Source organism: Tachypleus tridentatus, chromosome 5 (genome assembly GCF_004210375.1).
Source record: "Tachypleus tridentatus isolate NWPU-2018 chromosome 5, ASM421037v1, whole genome shotgun sequence".
Lineage (NCBI taxonomy): Eukaryota > Metazoa > Arthropoda > Merostomata > Xiphosura > Limulidae > Tachypleus > Tachypleus tridentatus.
The window spans coordinates 23,037,042-23,044,673 of NC_134829.1; positions in this window are offsets into that span (position 1 = coordinate 23,037,042).

Sequence of the window (7,632 nt, forward strand, 5' to 3'; positions counted from 1 at the left end):
GACTCTCTATACTGTACTCACCAAGAGTATCGAAACGCGGTTTTTAGCGTTATAAACCTCCTGACTTGCCGTTGAGCCACTAAAGTGCTACATTAAATTTATTGCACTTAACCGAAAGAAACAAAAATATCGTTAACAAGTTAATGGATATTGACACCAGTGGATAATTAGACTTCATTTCATCTGTTTTTCTTTAATATTAGCCTAACGTTCAATCCCACCATTCTTTGGTAGAAGAGTAATCCATGATTTGGCGGTAGGTGGTGATGAATAGTCTGCTTCCCTCTAGTCTTACACTACTACCTTAAGGCGCAGGTAGCTCTCGTATAGCTTTGTACGAAATTCCAGAAACACACACATTTAATCCACACAGAGTATTTTCCTATAATACTTCCCACACTTACACAATGCTAGGTTTATTTTCTTAAGCCTGTAAATAACATTTTGCATTGCTCTTTTAGTCATGAATATTCCAAGTATTATAGACAAGGTTTATAAACTTTCTAAACCTAGTACCATCTTCGTGTAAGCAGCTTTCTCTAGCAATCAACGTAATTAATTAAAATACTGAAAGTACAGTTTACAAAACTATCAATCTGTGCGTGACTGGTAGGCGTACGACATCCAGTTATCAAACTGCAAAGAAATCAGTCAGGGCGTAGCGAGTAATATTGCTAAATGCTCATATTTTGATCCGATCCAATGGATGTATAAAGATTTGTGTTGCGATGAATCTTTTCCTGATAGAAGCTAAGTAGCTGGGGTCGCAAACAAAGCGTAGGTTTTGTATTTGCGACTCTTGATGACCCTTAAATTACGCCCCTGTTGATAACTATTTATACTACAGTCGATTCCGCTCATATTTATTTGCTAATATTCCTTTACGTTACAAGAACATCTGTTTATTTAGCTCCAAGCATTCAAACGACAGTTTCTATTAAACTGTACAGTTCAACGAATAAACTCACGGAGTACTAACAATTGTTACTTGTAAGTTTCCTGTGCGATATACATAATTCTGATTCACTACACAATAAACCATTATAACACTGGTATGTCGAAGAAACTCTTTTTTTTTTTATTAAGAGTATGTCCACATTATATAAAAAGAATAACCACTACACAAGTGCAACACCTAAATCTCCAAAACAAGGACAAAAAATCACGTCGATCTCTGACTTAGTTTCTTTTCCAACAAAATATGTATCAGCCCTAAACAGCAACCCACTAAACACCAAAATAAGCGCATAAAACATGATGACAAACCTATTAACTTTGAACAAACAGCTCAATAACAACTAAATAATAAACAAAACAAAATTATGGTTCTTGGAAATTTTCTTTCTGATCTGGTTGCTGAGCTGATGCAGGAAAAAACAAGGAAACTTTCTTAACAATATTTTCTATTAACAAAAGTACCTCACGTCCTTGTTGCCATATCCAATTAAAATGTTGTCGGCACACTTTAAAAACGTACCCTTACTATCTTCTACATCAACATTCAAGTGGGCTTGCTCCAAAGAAATATTAGCCCATAAACATTGAAAACGCTAATATCGTCTCCATTGCTGAATCTTTACCATTCTCGTGGAATTCTTAGTATCAGCAGGTCGCGAGTTCGAATCCCGTTTCCGAACATGCTTGTCCTTTCATCAGCGGGGGCGTTATAATATAACAGTCAGTCCCACTTTTCATTAGTAAAAGGGTAACCCAAGAGTTGACGGTGGGTAGTGTTGACCTCTTCCCTTCTCTCTAGTTTGTGACTTATAAATTAGGGATGGCAATTCAAATTGCTCTTGACTAGATTTGCTCGAAATTAAAAAAAAAAAAAACAGTGTCAGAAAGTAGACTTATATGAGTAGATCGGCTGTATAGAAAAAACTCCCCCAAAACAGATATAGCTTTACTTTATTAACAAAAAAAAGTTGTTTCTATTCGTAATGTTTTATTAATTAAACTTTTAATGAAGCATTTGTTTTCTCATGTTTATCAAAAGCAGTTTACTCTTTTCATTATTGCTGGTCCACGTTGTTCTCAAAGCAGTCGTACAGTTATTGAACTTCTGAGAAAACAATATCCTATTGGACAGATTACATGGTTATGGTAACACAACAAAGGAGTTTTTAGTGCTAGCCAAAGCTCATCCTCCCTTCCTCCAATTATGGAGTTCTGTCCCAGCACATTTTCAGTGAGCGGACCAGGTAGAGTAGCGCCATCTGTAATTTCGAACCACCGACCACAAAAAGGTAAGCGGTCGGTAGCAATCTACTGCTATTTTCTAAATATTTTATCGACTAACTTTGCTTCACTAAATTATTTATTATTGTGTGTAAATTTTAACGCCATGTTCCCAGTCTCAGTAGATGACGATTTATACTGTATAAAGAAGTGGAGATCAAAAGTGTTAATCGTTGCTCAATGCCATAATTAGAAGGCAAACTCAGCCTGACATCAACATAAGCAAGTTCGCTGATGTATTCCTAGTGAATGATTATATAATTATTTATAACAAGTAGCAAACATGGAGCTTTTGAATGCATTACAGATAAAACAGCTTCAAGCGCCTCATTGATGTTCTTGACAGTTGCAATACCAGGTTAGAAAACCTTGCCAATGATATGATCGGTATCGTATATGTTCAACCGTTATCTCGTCCTGTTTCATATATGTTAACTTCAGATATGATATCGATGGCTATTATTTCCCTATCTTATGTAAATCTAAAAACCTACTTACGTTTAAATTCCATTAACCTAGATATTAACCATAAGAAGGTTAAGCTGGCTAATTAAGTACAGTATACAACATATCTAGACGTAAAAATACCGTTTACTTTTCCTTCCAAAGCTGATGAACTTCAATTATCACACTGACATTTGCAACACAAAAAATCACGAAATCTGCCGATCAAATACAGAAGTAGATATAAATGCACCCACATCATCGTACGTGACAAAATACTAAATGAAACAAACTGGTATCAGTTCACTTCATGGTTAAATCATAAAAACTATCCTAACGATTTCTGCAAGAATCCTAAACGCCACACAAACAGTGGCTTAAACAACACACACTGGTACATAACGAAAGACGGGAATATTCTAGCAAATATAAAGCTGACGATTTTAATACCTATCTTCAAAACGCATTTAAAACACTAAACGATAGCAACATGGACAACTTTTCTTCGACAATTGAACACATTCGAGCACAATAACGGCTATTTATTCATATCCTACTTTTTAGTAACACCCATACCTAAGCATCCGCAGACATTTTTCTTGGGAGGGGTAAATTTTTCCGAAGGGGCGAGTAATGTGAAATTGTTAATTGAATAAAAGTTTCATACACATATGCTTAATGAATAAAGAAAGAATTATGTTTCTCATTTTTCAGGAAGGACAAATTTCATCTCTCACCCCTCCGCTGACGCTTACGCACCCACACATGATGGTAATAAATTAACAAAGCATTGTTTTTTAAGCACAATAATATTTATTATAGAAAATACAATACATGATCCAACAGTACTTGTGTCTGTCTTATTCAGGTATGGCACAAAAGATTAAAGAAAATCGAGAACTTATGGGTAGATGATACTCTCAAGGATGTTTATGGATTAGGATTTCATTAGCTCTAGTACTTTTGGTGAAGAGAACATAATAGTAGGGATTTCAGGTTACTTGACGCGTTGCAGCTGGCTTAGCAAGAATCTATGTTGGAATGATAGAGTTTTTAGTAATAGGCCGATGTGTTAGGTAGAATAATGAGAGAATGTTGTGAACAAGGTCGGGACACAGCCAGAGAGAACGTTTACTTTAGATTATATCGATATTTCTTCTCATGATTGGACCCCCCTTCAAGGCTCGGGTTTTTTCTAACTTCTTTAACTAAAGTGGTGTATTCTTTATTCTTGGTGTATTGATTTTCTTAGGTAGAATTTGGCTTCTTCTGTGTTTACGATACTTGATGAGAATCGCTCTTCAGGTCGTGGGTAGTAGTACCTTTCTTAGGCGATATCCATTTCTATAATAGTTTCTTAGGTATGGCACAAAACTAAGCATACAAGCTTTCTATCTATATGATGTTTGAGAATATAAGGTTTGTAGATCAAAAAGAATGTTGTCATGAGATTGCGTTGAAATATTATAAGCGAGGTTTAAAACGTAAGAAAAAACTGTCAATAATAATCAAGCATGGAAATGTTTGTTTGTTTGTTTTTAATTTCGCGCAGAGCTACACAAAGAATATATGCGCTAGCTGTCCCTAACTTAGAAGTGTAAGACTAGAGGGAAGGAAACTAGTTATCACCACCGGCCGCCAACTCTTGCGCTCCTCTTTTACCAACGAATAATTGGATTAACCATCACATTATAACGCCCCCACGGCTGAAAAGGCGAGCATGTTTGGTGCGACAGGGATTCGAATTCGCCACCCTCAGGTTACGAGTCGAACGCCTTAGCCCACCTGGCCATGCCAGGCAGCATGGAAGTGAAATATCAAAAGAATAAACTCATCCAAAACGCGCTAATTGTAAGAATTCATTTCCTGTATTACCAGAACCATTGTCACAGTTGAGAGTTGAAGCACCTGCTTTATACTTTTGATAATTTCTGAGCAGTTGCGTTTTTTTTGTTTTTTTTTTCTGGAGGGGTAGTTAGGAGAGAAACTGCGCTTACAAGTCATTATTTGTTAACTTGGTACTTTATTTGCATATACCACAAAAACCTTTCTCACAACAGGCATTACCAAATCTACACAAAACGTGCAAAAAATAAAACCCAGGGGCAAGATCATATACAGCTTATTCTGTTTAAAATGTAGTCAGAACTTACACAAATAACTCATAGCTATCGTCAGCTCATCTGTAATATCAGGTGATATATCTATGCTCTTGAAAACATGTAAATATTGCAAAGTACCGTAAAGGAGGAAAGCCAGCATATATATACCTAACATTTACAAAACCATAAATATTACTAACCGTTTTCCGAAACAACTCATTATTAGTCTACTCACATTTCCAAAAATAATAAATAAATTGCCAGAAACCTAAAATAATTTTAAAATTCAAAAAACAAACAACGAGTAATTTGTGTAGATTAGCCAAAGAGTTTGATACAGCAGTAATGCTTACTTTTTTGAATTATATAAATGTTATGATAGTGTATGGCACATTGAGCTAAAATTTAATTATCTCAAAATGGACTATGCAAGAACATTTCTGGATGGTAGGAAGGTTAATGTAAATACTGAAAGCACGTGTTATGAGAATTATGTATACCAGTTCATTTCTGCTAACCGACCATAATCAATTTACTAATGATGTGGCTTTTAAGGATAATTCCGTAATCCGAGGGTCGCGGGTTCGCGCCCGAGTCGCGCTAAACATGCTCGCCCTCCCAGCCGTGGGGGCGTATAATGTGACGGTCAATCCCACTATTCGTTAGTAAAAGAGTAGCCCAAGAGTTGGCGGTGGGTGGTAATGACTAGCTGCCTTCCCTCTAGTCTTACCCTGCTAAATTAGGGACGGCTAGCACAGATAGCCCTCGAGTAGCTTTGTGCGAAATTCCAAAAAACAAACAAACAAACAAATTTAAGGATAATTCACTAAACTTTTCAATGGCTACAATCAGCATTCAAACTCTCTTAAATATAATAAAATAATTAATGCTCTACAGGGCAAATGAAAATAAACAAAACCAAAAATTATGAATAAGTCGAACAAAATCACACGAAGTTTATCGCCCGTTATGGGAAAGATTTGAAATTAGATTACAAATTTATTTTCTTTTAAATTAAAAAAGAAAGTACTGAAATATTACTTTTCAAAATTTTGCCACTATAATGTTTATTTTTTTTGAAATTTCGCGCAAAGCTGCAAGAGGGTGATATGCGCTAGTTTTCCCTAATTTAGCAGTGTGTAAAACTAGAGAGAAGGCAGCTAGTTGTCTCCACCTACCATCAACTGGAGTGGGATTCGAACCCGCGACCCTTAGATGATAAGTCGAATGCCTTAACTCACCTGGCCATGCCGGGCCTCAATATAACTTGAAAGCCTTGTAGTGATACAACGATAAATTGAAGGTAAACCAACTGGTTTGCTCTTTATCTTGATAATAGTAATTAAGAAGATAATGTTAATATAATGAAGACATAACGTAAAAAACAAGAAATAAAGAAAACTAAATGGAGTCTAAGATACGAAGTGGTATGTTTTGTAATGATATTAACGATATCCAGAGACGTCGCTAGCTATTTAAAAATTCGGGGACCGGATACACAGCCAGAAGAATTTTTGGCGTTTCAGTATGATATCGATCATGGGTTTTTCTATTCTGCTTTTTCAAGACACCAACTGTGGATTCGTGGTACTATCAAATAGAAATGAGGCACGATCCCCATCTGCCAGTGACTAACGGCTTCTCTGACGATACCTTATTCTGCAATGCAGTATTTTAAGTTTTTAAAGTGAAGTTTAACCTCAATTTAGATGGTTATAGTTTTGATATTAACCAGGAAGAAAAGCTTTAAATGAAAGTATTAGAATTTACTAAGTTATGACACCATGAAAGAAGTTACTATCGAAAAATGAAGGTAACTCGTTAAGAAAGGTTTACGTTTTTATTCAGAAGTAGTCGCTAATAAATAACAAAGTAAATAGAATAGAGGTTACCTTTCCAATGACTAATTGCAGTGGCGTTTTATGGAATTTTTTTTTAAGAAGAGAGACAAAAAATTAGCTTGAGGTACAAAAAATAACGCATTCCTATTCGTGGGAATCACAGTGTAAAGAATTTAAAAACCTTAAAATAAAATACGAGGTCTGTTCAAAAAATACGCGGACTGTTTAAATTGCGCGGCTCCAGTTGGTTCCAGGGGAATCCGCTTGGTGTCGCTAGGTTTGCACAGCTCAGCTGATTACGACGCCATTTCCCGATTGCAGATATCTTTATTTGTGTATTAGCTACGCGGTTTTAAGTGAAGTGCGATTTTTTTCGTTTGGCGGATTTCAGAATGAATGACCTAAAGGAGCAATGACTTGCTGTGACATTTTGTGTCAAACTTGGAAAATCTGCGACTGAAACTTTTGCTATGCTTAACACGGCTTACGGTGATGTTGCTATGAATCGTACGGCATGTTTCAAGTGGCATGAACGTTTTAAGGATGGTCGACAGTCCATTGAAGATGATGAGCGTCCTGGACGTCCTTCCACGTCAACTGACGACCCACACGTCAACAAAATCAACACCCTGGTGCGGGCAAATCGACGTCTGACTGTCAGGGAGCTTGCTGAAGAGTGTGGGATATCAGTTGGATCTTGTTACGAGATTTTGACCGAAAAATTGAAGATGCACCGCGTTGCTGCGAAATTTGTGCCTCAGAACTCGTGAGTTTTTGGCCAAACACTCGATCACTGTTCTTCCCCACCCTCCACCCACCCCCTACACACCTGACCTTGCTCCTTGCGATTTTTTCTTGTTCCCCAAACTCAAAAAACCCTTGAAAGGAAGAAGATTTGAGACGATTCCCGAGATTAAGGCAAATGCGACGAACGAGCTGGAGGACATTACAAAAGAAGCGTACCAGGACTGTTTCAACAAGTTGAAACACCGTTGGGATAAGTGTGT